This window comes from Dermacentor albipictus, chromosome 6, assembly GCF_038994185.2.
Source record: "Dermacentor albipictus isolate Rhodes 1998 colony chromosome 6, USDA_Dalb.pri_finalv2, whole genome shotgun sequence".
In the NCBI taxonomy this organism is placed as follows: Eukaryota; Metazoa; Arthropoda; class Arachnida; order Ixodida; family Ixodidae; genus Dermacentor; species Dermacentor albipictus.
In genome coordinates, this window is record NC_091826.1 from 56,624,556 (window position 1) to 56,642,001 (window position 17,446).

A 17,446-nucleotide genomic window follows, 5' to 3' on the forward strand; every position below is an offset into this window, starting at 1 on the left:
GCGTTCCGCGACCAGAAACAAATATTAGTGTACGCAACACTGCTTTGGAACCCCCTAGAAATATAAAAGCAATAACACAGCAGTTTCACCCCAATGCTGCATGAACCACTGCACGAACTATTGCATGAACCAAGGTTCGTAGTTTCATCGGCTGAATAAACTGCAGTAAACATTCGCTTACTCCTGAAATTAGCAAGCACTGGGTCACGCGCGCACGTGCAAACATCAACAGATCTCACTCAATGACGGCGAACACTCGCTGTCACAGCGTTGGTGTGATGAAGGGCGCGAGCAGAGCGGACCGAACGCTTCTGCTGCCTCTTCCTTCAAAGCGTCTCCGAAAATTTGCGCTATCTGAGCACGCCCTTACCTCCCCCTCCCCCCCCCCCCCGCCCCCCCACTCCCAGCTTTGCATCCATCGGAAATTATCTCCAAAACAGAGCGAGGGTGGCGCAAGACCGGGCTAGAGCAACGGCTAGAGGAGGAGAAGCGCGCTAAACTAGCGCCTCCCTCTCCCGGCTTGCGCGCGTTTTATCACGTGACCTCCTTAGATACTTGGGGCGCCCATCCAGCCTAATCCAGCCCGGCTCAGCCTCGAACACTTCCTTTAACGCGCACAGTCAACGGCGCGGGATGGGATCTTATCGCACTTGACTTTATACGTAAGCTCGCGGTAAAACCGACAGATATATTTCGACGGTTGTGCCCATATAACTGCTATCGCAAAATTCGCAATAAACAGAAAATTTTACTGAGGACCAACAACGCTGCTTCTCCACGTCGTGATACAGCGGTGAACGATATTTCGGGAAAATGTGTTGCTAAATCTCCGTCAAACACTACGCTCGCATTTGGTGACACCGGAACGCAGTCGCAAGAAATTGTGGAGAAAATACCGGAGTTCTGGCAGCTTCAGGTGCACTAGATTATTCAGTAACGTCGGCGGCTTTGTAGTTATGCCTTACATCAGAGCAAACTGCACTCGACAGAGATCAAGGGCAGCCGCACCGTTATAGCTAAGCAAATTAAGAACAATTACGCCGCGTCTTCCCACTTCGAGCACGCTCCGACAGCCCAACGATAGATATTTCAAACGTAACCGCACTCGGACGAGCAAATTTTGCTTCTGCGAAGTGAACGTAGCGGGTATTTCAAGACGCGTGTTAAATTCATGGCTGTTTCATTCGTGAGCATTACTTACGTGACGTAAAATTATCAGTGAGCAAAACAGTTTTTGTTTCAACGCAAGGAAAGAAAACCGAAACTAGTTGTGCGGATTCAAATAATCCAAAGCCGAAGCCGTCAGTAGTATGACGCCATTTTTCAATTGTGTTGCATCTCGCGCGAGTACGTTGTCGTCGAGTGGTGGTTCTTTATTCTATGGAGTGGTTCTGAAAGCGCTGCGTTAGGGGCGACTGCAACCAGGCGTTGCGGCAAGTTACGGTGGGAACTTCTGTCCGTGCTGTGTGATTGCGACGAGGACGACTGCCGCCAGCAGCGGCGTGTCGCCGATTTCATCTTTGCCGACATCGAGCAAGTGCAGCGCCGGAAGTGTTGCGTTTTGCACTGTATTTTCCTTGTGATATGGGAGATCGCCACGCAGAGACGACCAGATGCACACGAGACTACCAGCGGAGAGTGACCTGTGGCATATTTCTCTTAACCTCTCAGGTAAGCATATCAGCTTTTGTTCCGAGTTTACAAACGGCGCGTAATCGGCCCTTCCGGCACGGCTACATTTTGCGCCACGTTTCTCTTGGCAGTTCACAGACGTTTCTTAGGCATGCGTGGGCGTATGTATGCGAAAATACTACTGGCAGACGGAAGCCTCAGGAGAGCATCTGAAATTATAGCAAAGCTGTACTGCCATAGATAAACACCGTTCTTAACGACTCCAATGACGAGTGGCCTGTCGCATCGAAAAATCCGTAGAATACCAAGTACTGCGTAACTTGAAGTGTAGTGTGACCAGTGTGACTTTCGCTGGCGAAGACAGGTTGTCGAAAAAACAGTTGTCTATTCTGAAGATTTACTAGCGCTTTAGGTATATTACCGCGAATAATAAAAACGCTACCACGCTGTATGGCAGTGTCAGGCGATGTGGCAGCACAGATATTTTCGTAGCAGTAAGGCGGCTGCATGCACGAGCGAACAGACACAACCCTTTAAAAGCGCTGAAACAGAACAAATTAAATGTGCATTTGGCGTCAAGTCGGAAACACATTGGCTTACAGTATAAGCCGATGTATAATGCTACTATTTTTTGTCATCTTTATTTTCACGGTTGTAAATATTTAAAAGCATGAATTTGCTGCAACCTTTATATAGTAAATCGTACTAGGCGCACAAAACCTGGCTGTGTTGTGTAGAGAATTTGTGCTATTCCTACTGGATTTTCTATTTTGAGTCCGGTGTTTTATGAAAAAGAGGGTCTTTTTATTTGTAGTCTTATGTTAATGCAGATATTTGGCAAGCAGAAATGAGTTGATTGCAAAGTTGTATCTCCCGGTGAGCTGCACATGAACCCAAGTTTATCATGTCTTGGCTATTGTAAGGTGCATATAACAATTTTAAGTATATACAGCCGTAGTTGGCTTTGTCACTGTAGCGTATTTTGTAAGAGTAGAATGCTATGATTATATTACTGTTTTCATGCAGAAATACCTTTTTTTCTTGTACCAAGAAACGCTCACATCATTGAATGAAATGAGGTGTGGTGTATTTTTCTACTAATTTAATAAAGGAAATTTCGTCTGTGGTGTATCAGAGATTAGTTTACTTTCTTTTACTAAACAATGCATTATCTCCTCTGCTACTGCTGTTGTTCTGTGTATCTTTGTAATTTTGAAATGTACTTTATTTTAGGTATTCAAGAAATGGCAACATCCAGAAGAAGACACCATCTTATCCAGCACGTTATGGGTGAGACAGATCGTAGCAGGCACTTTTGCATATCTCATTAGCATATGATGCTATTTGTTTTAATTTTTGTGTCCACTTTCCTGGCCTTTTTCATTTCAGCATTATTGTGCAAAGGGTAATACTTTTACATCTAGATAGAGTAATCGTCCAAAAGAGAGAAACATGGCTGTAGGAGACGACACACATAAGCCTCCTTTGTCTGTATATTGTCACGTGGTAGTGACGGTGAAGAGAGAACACAGTAGCAGTACTGTGAAAGACGAAACTAGCTTTTATTGGGCGAACCTGTGCCCACAAAACAGGCTACACTTAAAGCACAACGATAGCGGCGAACACAGTCGGCGATCGTCGAAAATCTGATCGGCGGGTCAAGTGCGTCGACTTTTATAGAGCAGTCGTCGAATGTTCCAGACTAATCGTTCGGACCCGTGTGCCTTCCACAAAGTTCTACACCATTCGCGTTACGCGATGAAATCAGATAACACAAGGTTCGGCGACAACAGACAGCCGGGTAGAAGCATCGATAACTTTCCAGAAACATCGGATACATTCAGGCGCGTCCCTCGCTGTGCGATTACAGTTGTCAAGCGGCGAAACGTGGTCGCCCGATAAAGATAAGTACACGTGTCATTACCCCCCTCTTAAAAAGCATCGACCCGATGCTGCAAACAAACGAAAGTAACAAAGAAAAGCACTCGTAGCAAAGAAAACAAACTAAGGAAGTTCATCAGCGTCCGTAAAATGGTTTAAGGCGCACCACGTGGACCACTTCAGATCGTGCGCGGCGCCGCTGTGAGTGCGAAATACCGTCTGGCACGACCTCATAGTCTAGTGCGCCAATACGTCGGATGACCTTGTAGGGTCCGAAATAGCGTCGCAGCAGCTTCTCACTGAGTCCTCGCCGGCGTATCGGTGTCCAAACCCAAACACGGTCGCCGGGCTGGTACTCAACAAAGCGTCGTCGGAGGTTGTAGTGTCGGCTGTCGGTCCTCTGTTGGTTCTTGATCCGTAGGCGGGCGAGCTGTCGGGCTTCTTCGGCGTGCTGGAGGTAGCTAGCGACGTCAACATTCTCTTCGTCAGTGACGTGGGGCAGCATGGCGTCGAGCGTCGTCGTCGGGTTCCTGCCGTAAACCAGCTTAAACGGCGTGATCTGTGTTGTTTCTTGCACCGCCGTGTTGTAAGCAAATGTCACGTACGGCAGGACGGCATCCCAGGTCTTGTGTTCGACGTCGACGTACATCGCTAGCATGTCGGCGAGGGTCTTATTCAGCCGCTCCGTAAGACCATTCGTCTGCGGGTGGTAGGCCGTGGTCCTCCTGTGCCTTGTCTGACTATATTTCAGAATGGCTTGGGTGAGCTCCGCTGTAAAGGCCGTTCCTCTGTCCGTGATGAGGACTTCTGGGGCGCCATGTCGAAGCAGGATGTTTTCGACAAAAAATTTCGCCACTTCGGCTGCGCTACCTTTCGGCAGTGCTTTAGTTTCAGCGAAGCGGGTGAGGTAGTCTGTCGCCACGACGATCCACTTATTTCCGGTTGTTGACGTCGGAAAGGGTCCCAGCAAGTCCATCCCGATCTGCTGGAATGGTCGGCAAGGAGGCTCGATTGGCTGTAGTAATCCGGCTGGCCTTGTCGGCGGTGTCTTACGTCGCTGACAGTCTCGGCATGTTCTGACATAATGGGCGACGTCGGCGGTCAGGCGCGGCCAATAATACTTTTGTTGTATCCTCGAGAGTGTCCGGGAAAAACCGAGGTGTCCAGCGGTCGGATCGTCATGTAGGGCGTGCAATACTTCTGGACGAAGTCCTGACGGGACAACAAGAAGGTAGTTGGCGCGGACTGGTGAAAAGTTCTTCTTCACGAGGAGACTGTTTTGAAGCGTGAAGGAAGATAGTCCGCGCTTAAATGCCCTGGGGACAACGTCGGTGTGCCCTTCCAAATATTCCACCAGGCCTTTTAGCTCCGGGTCTGCCCGTTGCTGTTCAGCGAAGTCTTCCGCGCTTATCATGCCAAGGAAGGCATCGTCATCTTCGTCATCTTGCGGCGGCGGGTCAATGGGGGCGCGCGATAGGCAATCGGCATCGGAGTGTTTTCGTCCGGACTTGTAGGTTACAGTGATGTCGTATTCTTGTAGTCTGAGGCTCCACCGCGCCAGTCGTCCTGAAGGATCCTTTATACTCGCTAGCCAACACAAAGCGTGATGGTCACTGACGACTTTGAATGGCCTGCCATAAAGATAGGGGCGAAATTTAGCTGTAGCCCAAACGATGGCGAGGCATTCCTTTTCGGTCGTAGAATAGTTGCCTTCCGCTTTTGACAGCGACCGGCTAGCGTAAGATATCACCTCTTCGACTCCGTTTTTCCTCTGGACTAGAACGGCACCGAGGCCTAGGCTACTGGCGTCGGTATGGATTTCTGTATCGGCGTACTCGTCGAAGTGCGCAAGTACCGGCGGTGACTGCATGCGTCGTTTGAGTTCTTCAAATGCGTCGGCCTGCGGCGTTTCCCACTTGAACTCAACATCACATTTAGTTAGACGTGTCAACGGCTCGGCGGTGCGTGAAAAGTCCTTGACAAAGCGCCTGTAGTAGGCACACATGCCAAGGAATCTACGCACTGCCTTCTTGTCGGTGGGCTGCGGGAACTTTGCGATGGCAGCTGTTTTCTGCGGGTCGGGGCGTACTCCGGATTTACTGATGACGTGACCTAGGAACAGAAGCTCGTCGTAAGCGAACCGGCATTTTTCTGGCTTCAGAGTGAGCCCTGATGACTTGATGGCCTCTAGTACTGTGGCAAGCCGCCTAAGGTGATCGTCGAAATTTCCGGCGAAGACGACGACGTCATCCAAGTAAACGAGACAAGTCTGCCACTTCAGTCCTGCTAATACTGTGTCCATGACGCGCTGGAACGTTGCAGGCGCCGAACACAGTCCGAATGGCATAACCTTGAACTCGTAGAGGCCATCTGGCGTGATGAAGGCGGTCTTTTCGCGATCCCTTTCGTCGACTTCTATTTGCCAGTAGCCAGACTTGAGGTCCATCGATGAGAAGTATTTAGCATTGAAGAGCCGATCCAATGCGTCGTCTATCCGTGGGAGGGGGTATACGTCTTTCTTCGTGATTTTGTTCAATCGACGATAATCGACGCAGAAACGTAGGGTTCCGTCCTTTTTCTTCACTAAAACAACTGGAGACGCCCACGGGCTTTTCGACGGCTGGATGATGTCGTCGCGCAGCATTTCGTCGACTTGGTGTCTTATAGCTTCGCGTTCTCTCGTCGAAACTCGGTAAGGGCTCTGGCGGAGTGGTCGAGCGCACTCTTCGGTTATTATGCGATGCTTTGTGACTGGGGTTTGTCGAATCCTCGATGACGTCGAAAAGCAGTCTTTGTATCGTCGAAGCAGACTTCTGAGCTGCTGTTGCTTAATCACTGGGAGACTTGGATTAATGTCGTAGTCTGGTTCGGGAACCATGGTCGTCGGGGTAGATGCGGCGGAATCCGAGAGGACCGGTTTCCAGAATTTCCTCGATGTACGCGATCGTCGTGCCCTTGTTGATGTGCTTGAACTCCGGGCTGAAGTTTGTCAGCAACACTTCAGTTTTCCCTCCATGCAGTCGAGCGATCCCTCTTGCGATGCAAATTTCACGGTCTAGCAGGAGACGTTGGTCGCCTTCGATGACACCTTCTACGTCAGCGGGTATTTCGGTGCCGACCGAAATAATAATGCTGGAGCGGGGCGGGATGCTCACGTGGTCTTCGAGCACACTCAAGGCGTGGTGACTACGAGGGCTCTCTGGCGGTATCGCTTTATCTTCCGACAGCGTTATTGACTTCGACTTCAGGTCGATGACTGCGCCGTGTTGGTTCAGGAAGTCCATACCGAGAATGACGTCTCGAGAACACTGTTGGAGGATAACGAAGGTGGCAGGGTATGTCCGGTCATGAATGGTAATTCTTGCCGTGCAGACTCCAGACGGCGTTATGAGGTGTCCTCCAGCGGTTCGAATTTGAGGGCCTTCCCACGTAGTCTTAACTTTCTTCAACTGGGCGGCGATGTGTCCACGCATGACGGAGTAATCAGCCCCTGTGTCGACTAAGGCAGTGACTGCGTGGCCGTCGAGAAGCACGTCGAGGTCGGTGGTTCTTTGTCTGGCGTTGCAGTTAGGTCGTGGCGTCGGATCACGGCTGCGTCGTGTTGAACTGAAGTTGGAACGTCGCGTCGTCAAGTCGTCGTTCGTCGGTGTAGTCTTGCCTTCCTGACTTCGTCGGGACGGCGGCGTGTCTTTGTTATGTCGTCGAGATCGTTTCGTCGTCGTCTTCGTCGGCGGCGGAGGATCTTCGTCAGTTCGACGAACAGCAACCGCACCTCCATCGGTTGCTGCTTTTAGTTTTCCGGATATGGGCTCGCTGACCGGCCCCGGGCTGGGCCAGTGTATGGTCGGCGCTGCGGCGACAGGTAGCGGCCTGGTGATGGCGAACGGGACGGCCGTCGAGGGCTCCACTGAGTAGCGGCGAGGTAATCGGCGATGTCACGTGGGCGCTCGCCAAGCTGTGGACGCGGCGCGTTGACGGCGAAACCTCGCAGTCCCATCTCCCGGTACGGACATCGTCGGTAGACGTGACCCGCTTCTCCGCAGTGGTAGCAGAGCGGGCGGTGGTCAGGAGCACGCCAGATGTCCGTCTTCCTCGCGTAGGTGCGCTGGGCGACGGGTGGTCGTGCTGGCGGCGGCGGCGGCGGACGACGAAACTGTGGCGTGACAGGGCCCTGGCGCGGTCGCGGAGGGGGTCCTTGACGGCGTGCGACGGCGGCGTAGGTCATCGCTTGCGGCTCACGTTGCGGCGATTCAGGGGCTACTCCAAGTTGTTGTTGGAGTTCCTCACGCACGGCGTCGGCAATCGAAGCCACTTGAGGCTGTGATGATGGGAACAGCTTTTGTAGCTCCTCCCGCACGACAGCTCGGATAGTGTCGCGTAGGTCGTCGGCGGCCAGTGATTGAATTCCTCCGTAGTGGGCAGAGCTTGTACGGCGGTTGAATTGCCGGTTCCGCATTTCGAGTGTCTTCTCGATGCTGGCGGCCTCGCGAAGGAACTCTTCTACGGTCTTCGGTGGGCTTCGTATCATTGCGCCGAAAAGTTCTTCCTTCACACCACGCATGAGAAGGCGGACTTTCTTCTCCTCGGGCATATCCGGGTCGGCATGGCGGAATAGACGTTTCATTTCTTCCGTGAAGGTGGCAACATTCTCGTTAGGTAGCTGCACTCGGGCGTCGAGCATGGCTTCGGCCCTTTCCTTGCGCACGACGCTCGTAAAGGTGCGCAGGAAGCCGGTACGGAAGAGGTCCCATGTCGTCAAGGTCGACTCCCGGTTCTCAAACCACGTTCTGGCGGCATCTTCCAAGGCAAAGTACACATGCCGCAGCTTGTCGTCGGAGTCCCAGTTGTTAAAAGTCGCGATTCGTTCGTAGGTCTCCAGCCAGGATTCTGGGTCTTCAGTCGCTGCTCCATGGAAGGTCGGTGGGTCCCGAGGTTGTTGTAGGATAACGGGGGACGCTGGGGCAGCCATTGGAGTTGTTTTGACCACGATCTTCTTTGTCGACTCAGGTAGAAGTCCGTGCTCTGGGGGCAGTCCTTGCAGTCTGCGGCTAGCACGCTGGTCTTCGGCGATGTTAGTTTGGTCCTCGGGCTTCGGGCTTGGATCGCGGCTTTGCGGGGGCGTTCGGTACATGAACGCACTGGCACCTCCACCAGATGTCACGTGGTAGTGACGGTGAAGAGAGAACACAGTAGCAGTACTGTGAAAGACGAAACTAGCTTTTATTGGGCGAACCTGTGCCCACAAAACAGGCTACACTTAAAGCACAACGATAGCGGCGAACACAGTCGGCGATCGTCGAAAATCTGATCGGCGGGTCAAGTGCGTCGGCTTTTATAGAGCAGTCGTCGAATGTTCCAGACTAATCGTTCGGACCCGTGTGCCTTCCACAAAGTTCTACACCATTCGCGTTACGCGATGAAATCAGATAACACAAGGTTCGGCGACAACAGACAGCCGGGTAGAAGCATCGATAACTTTCCAGAAACATCGGATACATTCAGGCGCGTCCCTCGCTGTGCGATTACAGTTGTCAAGCGGCGAAACGTGGTCGCCCGATAAAGATAAGTACACGTGTCAATATCTATGTTGCGCAGTTACTCTGTCATTATCTACCAACAAGCACAAATTCTTCATCAGCTACATCTACTAATTCTCCGTTATTACAATTTAATTGATACAACATTGAAAGTACAGAGGTTCACAGGAAGACAGAGACTTGAAATGATAAGATCCGTAGAACAAGGAGCATCGCTGGAGCCAATGTTTCGACAAAGAGAAGGAGATAAGTTTTCTTGCCAAACATTGGCTCCAGTAAAATTTCTTGTTCTATCACTATTTACGATTAAAAGACAGCATTAGTGCTCTTGCTGAAGTATTATGCATTATGAAATAAAAATTTGCAGGGTTAAATGTCAGGAATGTGAAATTTCTTGTGTATTTTAATGCTACAGCGAAAGCCAGAAAAACAAGATGTAGAGAACCACATTGTTATTTGTCACTACCCAGTTTGGCCAGCTTCATTCAGAGCTTGCACTTTGTTGCATTAATGACCTCTGGAATTCATTAATTGAATTGCTTCGTGATTTACTTATATTCAGAGATATTGAACTTGTTTTAATGCAGCTTAACATAGTGCATGTAAAAAATATACAATGACATTTTAAGAGGCTTGCAGTTGACTAGCAAATCACTTGATGGTATGTGCTCAGGTTACCATTGAGCTTCCACGCACAAATCGGATGCACATTTTTTTTTTCATTGCTTGGATTTTCGTAAACATAAGTACCATTTCTTCTTTGTCGATGTTCTAGTTGTGTTGTAGGACCTAACTGTTTACATTTATTTGTATTGGTATCCATGTTACACAGACAGCTGAATTTTTCTTGTAAACTGTGACATGGTAGGACTAAGAGCGTTTGTGCAAATTTGCTGCAGGTACACTCTGGTGGCTCCCGCCCCTGCATCCTACGACCACCGTGTCCTCACTATGTTCACTAGGGAGTTCGAAGCCTTTGGCGGCTCCTGCCACTGCGTCCTGCCACCACCGTGTCCTGGCTACGTCCACTAGGGAGTTGGCAGCCTTCGTGATGATGCCAAGCAGGCTGGAAGCTGACAGAACGATCGAGGTAAATACATGTAATTAAGTGGCAAATTTTTGAGTGAAGTGGCTTGTAGCCACTCGGCAATAAAAGAATTAACTTAGAAGCAGTTTAGACTCCCTGCTATCGGTGCAGGAATGCTCAAGTCCATCTATTTTGCCTTAGCCGCCAAGAGGCTATGTGTATTAGACGAAATGCGATGCAAATTTTGAAACTAGTAGGAGACCACTTGTACAATTTTTTTTCTTGCTTGACACAAAACTGCTTTGATAAAGCTTTAGCAATTTAAAAACAATACAGTGTACTTTCATACATGTTATTGGGCATAAATTTACTAGGACTGTCTCAATAGTAAGTATGCCGATAAACTTACACCAAAACTGACATTTTTTGCTAGTTCATCCTCATCTCTGTGCACTGCTGCATAATTTATCTTCCTGAAACCAGTTTTTGCGTGCAGCACAAGTCCTAAATATGTGGATTACATAAATTTGCAGCTTTTGCTGTAAGCGAGTTCTATGAAAATAAAGTTAATAGGCCATTTTGTCCATTTTTAATGACCCATAATAAACTGAGCAGTGGCTAATAAGCAGTTCAATTTTTGGTGTAAGGCCTCTCTTTATTGTCCTGAAAAATTTGGCCCCCTTAATGAAGGAACAAATTTTTTGGCTATGCCTTTTATGATGCATAGTTTAGTGCGTTACACAAGTATTTCTTGAAATGAACATTTGTCCTATATTGAAGGGCCTCCAGTTTTTCGAAAAGAAATTTCAAGTGGTCGTGTGCCAGGTCGGGACAGCTCGCATGAAATAGCCTACTTACAGAAATAGGGAGGGCCATACCCGCCGTGGTTGCTCAGTGGCTATGGTGTTGGGCTGCTGAGCACGAGGTCGCAGGATTGAACCCCGGCCACGGCGGCCGCATTTCGAGGTGGGCGAAATGCGAAAACACCCGTGTACTTAGATTAAGGTGCACATTAAAGAACCTCAGGGGGTCGAACTTTCCGGTGTCCTCCACTACGGCGTGCCTCATAATCAGAAAGTGGTTTTAGCACGTAAAACCCCATTATTTGAATTTTTTTAGGGAGGGCCCAGTACACTTGACTTTATGTTAAGATACTATTATTGGTCTACAAAAGACGGAATGAAACATTCTGTCCTATAAGCAGCTCTTCACATTCATTTATACTTTTGCACATCTGTATACCTCAAGTCTGGTGACTTGTGTCTGTTTTCATTATCTGCTTTGTGCCGATGGTAAACTTCAGGTTTGCCCTATGATGGAGAATATTTTGTTGCTTATAGATATGGATCTGTGTTTTTCAGGTTGCCTCGAAATTTTACCCAAGCCGTGCCACACACTTGGGCCAGGCCTCTTGCAAACGACGTATAACCAGGCTCAACGCAGGACGTCGAGTGAGTCCGGAGATCGAGGCAACCTGCTGTGCAACCAGCGTGCAACCTTTGGTGACCCTCAATATGTTCCACCTATTTCACAGCTGCACTCAGCTTCCACCTATCCAAACCGCATCGCCAGCTGTGGTCACTCATCGAACCATGGATGAATGTTGGGGTGGAGTGATTTGAAGAGACATTTTTTTTGTCTCTTCAAATCCTTAGCAAATACTTGTGTTATTATAATTAATATGTGTCTTTAGTGCCTAGTTTTTAATGGTTCCTTTCTATTAGAATTCTCGCCATCGATTCCTGCTATTATAATGTATGTCTGTCTTTATGCACAGTTTTTCATAGTTCTTTTGTACTTGTCTATGTAATTGATAGGTTCATACTTCTTGTTATACAGAAGGCTAAAATGCAAACTTACGGCATTTTTTTCTTCCTTTTGATAATCTACAGCACTGCAAAGTGTTCAAGAAATGTAACCCAACGTGGGCTCTGGTGCAGGAAATATTTAAGAGCAATATAGAGTACTTATTTCAAGCACCCATTATTTTTGGAAAAGTAAAGAATATAGGAGCACAAAAAAGAAAATATTAAACTAGAGAAACATGAGTTCCCCTCATAAGTCTGATAATAATGTGACTTCCCTTCACTGCAAAGACACCAGTAATATACTCGCATACAAGGTTTGAAACAAGAAAGCTATGATGCCCTTGGCATTTCTCAGTGCCTATTTGTCACACTGACGAATGCCAAAGGCATCGTAGGTTTCATGTACACATTGGTTGTGTTAAACTTTTGAGTATTGCATTTCTCAAACACAAAGGTTTACAGCAGTGCTTTAAATAGCAAATGCATTTCCTAATTTATTAGTGCAAGAGGAACAGTACAGATCATGTAAAAATTTTTTTACAGACTATATGTCCATGGATGCACGCTTCTGATGACATAGCAGTGACGTGGTCGTGGGATGAATGACTTTATTTCAGATTTAAATATTGGCTTCCAAGTCTGGGTTAGTCTCCTACACTGAATAGTCTAGGTCAGAGCTCATTTACTAGAGAAAGTGAATTAAACTAGGAATTATAAACATCAAAAGATCTTGTTTAGGAAATTAATGTGACAATCAGCAAGGTTCTTTGGGTATTCATTTCCAAATTTGTAGGATATATTTTATGACTGGTTTCATTATTGTGAGAACAAATATTTGTTTATTGTCACACTAGAGTTGGCTGCCCCGATTTTTATACAACCCCTTTACATGCTGAAAATTCAGTGTGTTATCCTATTTACTCGCATAATGATCGCACTTTATTGTAAAAAAATTGACTCAAATTCAGAGGTGCGATCATTACGCTGGGTAAATTTCCCACCAAAAGAAAAAAATATATCCTCTGGCATTTGCTACGGGATGACAACAGGTCAACAAAGAGGTGGCTGCCTCTGTATGTACTGCGGGACACACACACAAAACAAAAACATGGTGGCCGGCAGAGCAAGCTGAACGCGCCGAACACTATTTTTTTTTCTTTTCGTGAGTACATTACGTGCATTCAAACAGTTTCTTCCGTATCAGTAATGAATAATATCGGCAAGTTTGCGGCAATAACATAGCCATGTCCACTTTGAGGGGACAGAAACAGATGGGCGCGCTTAGCTGCCTGTGACATAGGAACACATGGCGGGCATGCTGCGGAAACTGCGGCATTTGTCTTCACCACTATCCTAATATGGCACGTTTCCGCTAAGGGTGGGCGAATATCTTAGCTGCGTTACAAACGTCGGCGAATGAATAGGGTACACTTCTAACGTATCACTGTAAACGTGGCTGCTATCATTGCCACTCGCGATTTGTTGCGTGCCCACAAGGGCAGACGAGGAGAAACGAAAGACGCCTTTTTTGTTGTTTTTGTTGACCACAACCATTACAAAGACTACACATAATAAAGGCAAGTTTGGTTGTAGCTTTTTTTTGTCATATAAGTGCGGAAAGTGATGGAAGGAATGAAATGGGGCATCTGCTTAAGAATGTTTGGTGCGTGCAGACTACTTGGTTTGTCTTGAAGAGTTGTTCTCATAGCAGTTGACAGATGGTAAGCGCGATCATTATTAGCTAGACTTGGCACATGACATATCGCTGCGGCAAGTTTGGGGTGCAATCTTACCCGAGAAATAAAAAAATCGACTTTTGACATCAGAATTTAGGGGTGCGATCATTACGCGAGTGCGATCATTATGTGAGTAAATACGGTATTAGGTTGCTTTTGGTTTTACGCACTCAATGTTAAGGGATGCAAATGGTGACATACAACAGAATGCAAAAATGACTAATGAATGCAAGCAGGGCGTGGGGCTTTTTAGGCAGATGCATGCGTGTGCTATTTATAAAGCTCCCCATGGTATGCCTGAAGGCATTTGCTAACACTTTGGTAGAAAACACTGACACCCACTTATTAAGGGGAAATACTCCTCAAAACAACTTTTTTATATATTTGTACTAGAGATTTGAATATACTGTCATTCATAAAGTGTTTTATTAGATTTGAATTGTCATTGTTTTTTGTGTAGCTGCTGTTCTTTAGTTATGGTCCTACACAGTGGCAAAATGTTCTTGTGGGCACTTTCCTGTGTATAAAATTTTCAGAAATAGCTTCATGCTGTATCTTATTTAGCTAGTTATATACTGCAAAGTGATGACACCTATCGAAACGGCTTGTACAATTACTGGAACTATGCAAAAAATATTAGGCCACATTAAATAATTTTACAGATTGCACTTTCAATGAGATATCAGCATTCTGCATATCTTGAATAGTATGTATGCCAAATTTCGTTAGTATAGGACAATTATAAGTGCATAAGGTTATTGTCATGCTATTGTGAAAACAAGTTTTTGAGATATATTGTAATTTTTTTCACAATAGCATGAGAAGTATGCTAGATTAGTAGGCAGGCCTGTCTGCCTGCCTACTAATATTGCATACTTCTAGTAACTTTACATGCTGTTTGAATAGATATTGGCACTTTGCAGTCTACAAAGAGCTGCGTTAGCTGCAGCACACTGCCTTTTGTGAAAATTTATTACACAAGAAAGTGCCTGCAAATATGACTATGTATTTTGCTGTTGTGTAGGACATAACTTGAGAAGCAGCTAAACAAAAACTAATGGAATATATAATATCTGCATGAAGAACTCTACAATTGGCTCTCTTTTCAAACCTCTAGTACAAATAATAAAAATATTTCGAGTAATATTCAATCAGCAAAATGTTCCCCTTGCTACAGTGACCTACAACATAGCGACAAAAGTTTAAGGGAAGTCCTCTTGTCAAAGCGACTCTGGGCTGTCTTCCCAAGGGCTTCTGTTAAAGACTGCATTTTCCTGCATTTGTCAGGAGAGCAATACAAAAATGTTTGTGAATGTGAAAATGGTATTGGCACACTAGCAGAAAAAAAGACAGTTCTGTGAAATGTAGACTTGATTATAACTTTGTTCGAGATTTACATTCCGACTGCATATATTTATTTCGTGTTTTGTACTGAGTGTTTCAGCGGTGACTGCCGCTAATTATTGAACATAACTGCTTCATGACAGTGCGACTAACAGAAATTTATAGCAGTGGCAGGCATTAGAATTACAGTACTCAATGACGTCTACTTTGTAAGAACTCAGACTAGCACCAGTTCTGAGATACACATACCCAAAAGGTAATGATCAAATAGATTTCTCTTTCACACAGAATTGTCCCACAAGGCTTACAGAACTCATTGTTTGTCATGTACAAGCAGATTATGTGCCAGATGTAATTTATGCTCAGTAAATACATAAATCAGTCATGCGAGGTGTCTCACTTTAGGTTGCAAGTTCGAATTCTTTTAATCTTGCTTGTTTTTATTTTGTTTCCTTTGTGAGCATGAGTGAGTTGGTGACCTTGGCACATATTGTCAAAACTGTTTCTTCATCACTGGGAATCTCTAAATTTCATTTATACATGAAATTCCCAGTTACTGGTATGGTAGGCTTCGAGCTTAATTCCCTTATCTTTCATATGTTTATCTACCAAGTAGTTTTATCGTTCATTGAAACATATCCATGCAATGCAGAGTGGGCACCCAAATTATAAATATCTGTTCTTGCTTTCTACCCTGCTCTGGTGTTTTCAAAACCTAGCATTGGTGCAATGGCCTGTCTGCACCTGCAGAAAAGTAGTGAAGTGGCTAAAGTTAAAGGTCAACAACATAACTAAGATACAAAGCAAAAATATAAGTTCGCAATTGTCCCCCATAACCAGAGTTTTGCTTAGAATTAAAAAAAATGGACATCCTGCTCGGGTGTGAGAGTTGCTTTGGGCACCAAGGGGACTACGTAGCACCTGTGCTAGTGTACAGAAAGCAAAAAAAATCACTCCAGATTGGAGCGGCAGCAGAAAGTTCAGCACAGATGTTTTATTTCACGCACCATTAATGTGGCTTATCATCTGCTCCTGTTGTATTGGAACGCATACATTGGGAAGACAATCCTTTGCGCCATTGTTACCTTAGCGGGACACCAGAGAAAGGTAGAAATAAATAAAATCGAGAACAGGTATTCACACTTGGTTGCACACAGTGTATTATCTGGAAGTGTTTCACTCTACAAAAGACTACTGTGATAGATAATCATAATGACAAAGACAAAAGAATTAAAAGAGGTGTGTGTCAGTCATCCGTCCGTGACCTCCAGTGTTTATAGAAACACTTCTTTCTGTATATGTGCCAAGCCGTAGGGAGGCTTTATGTAACTCAGTCATGCTTGCTTAGGTAAAGATTGGAATAAGAGAAATCACAAGAACATTGTATGAGTGATTTGTAAATGTGGCACCTAATGTAACTTATTCATGTATGGGCTGAGGATAGATTACAGCCAGTGCATAATGTGCTCTTACAGGATGACTTGTGATGCGTAAAAGAAGCCTTCCTCACATCTTCCTCTTTGTTTCTTCTGGATCTTTGTGCACTATGTGTATTGTTACAGCTGCGTGCATGTAGCTGGGTATAGTTTATGTGTTCTGCTTCCTTCCTTGTCCTCGTAATTCATGCGCCATCTTTGCCGTAACAAAATACAGCTACCTGTGCTACTTATTTTGTCAATGTGTTTGCATTATGGAAAGTTTTGTATTAGCGGTTATTTCTGCCTGTGAAATTGTCTGTGTCAGCTATTATACTTTGTCTTGCGAAAGTATGTTTCTCAACATAAATAAATGATCAGTATAAGTGTTGCTGTATTTATTTTTGTAATTTTGTCAGTTATGAAGTTTTTATACACTGTTGCATGTTGTATGACAGAATAAAATTGATGCACAACTTTTTAATGTGGTGTTTTTCAGATCAATTTTCATCTCACGCTAACATGCACAAATTGTGTGGGAAAAAGTGCCAACAAGAGTACCATAAGGTAAGACAGCTGTTTTTACTGTTAGATTGGATTATCAATTGCCAACCAGTTGTTTTTAACAAGCATAGTATAATGCATAGATAATGTAATCTAAGTTGGAATGTTGTTTTTATTGCACTTCATTATATGGGTCTCATTTGCACATAAGTGCAGCCTTTCTTATTTGTTATGTGTAGCTTACTTGCTTAGAATGTTAAGTTGTAAGTTTAGAACAGGGAAATAGGTTGAACTTATAAATCTTTTGACATATTATAAGAGACTTGTGCGGTGGTGAATTAAACTTCTACATGAGTTACATAATATTTTGGGGTCTCATCAAGGTTTTGAGTGGCATTGCAGTGTCATGCATATGCAGCTGCAGGCTACATATTGGATTTTGCTTTTGCTACATTTTGCTTGGTTGGCTATTGATTCCAGTTTAATAGTAATGAGAACTGTCTTGCTTTCATAGTGATTCTGTGCTGACTGATACATTTGAATTTTCCAGAAGACAATAACA

At 45.5% G+C, this 17,446-nt stretch overlaps 2 long non-coding RNA genes across 2 annotated transcripts in view; both read left to right on the forward strand.

The window, feature by feature from the left end:
- The window catches only part of LOC135907833 (uncharacterized), a 309,573-nt gene that overhangs the window by 200,813 nt on the left and 91,314 nt on the right, over positions 1-17,446 (forward strand). The window lies entirely within an intron of this gene.
- On the forward strand, positions 1,338-12,751 carry LOC135907816 (uncharacterized). Its single transcript, XR_010566126.2, has 4 exons — positions 1,338-1,671; positions 2,866-2,922; positions 9,950-10,140; positions 11,439-12,751. It is a non-coding gene; the product is annotated as an uncharacterized lncRNA (long non-coding RNA).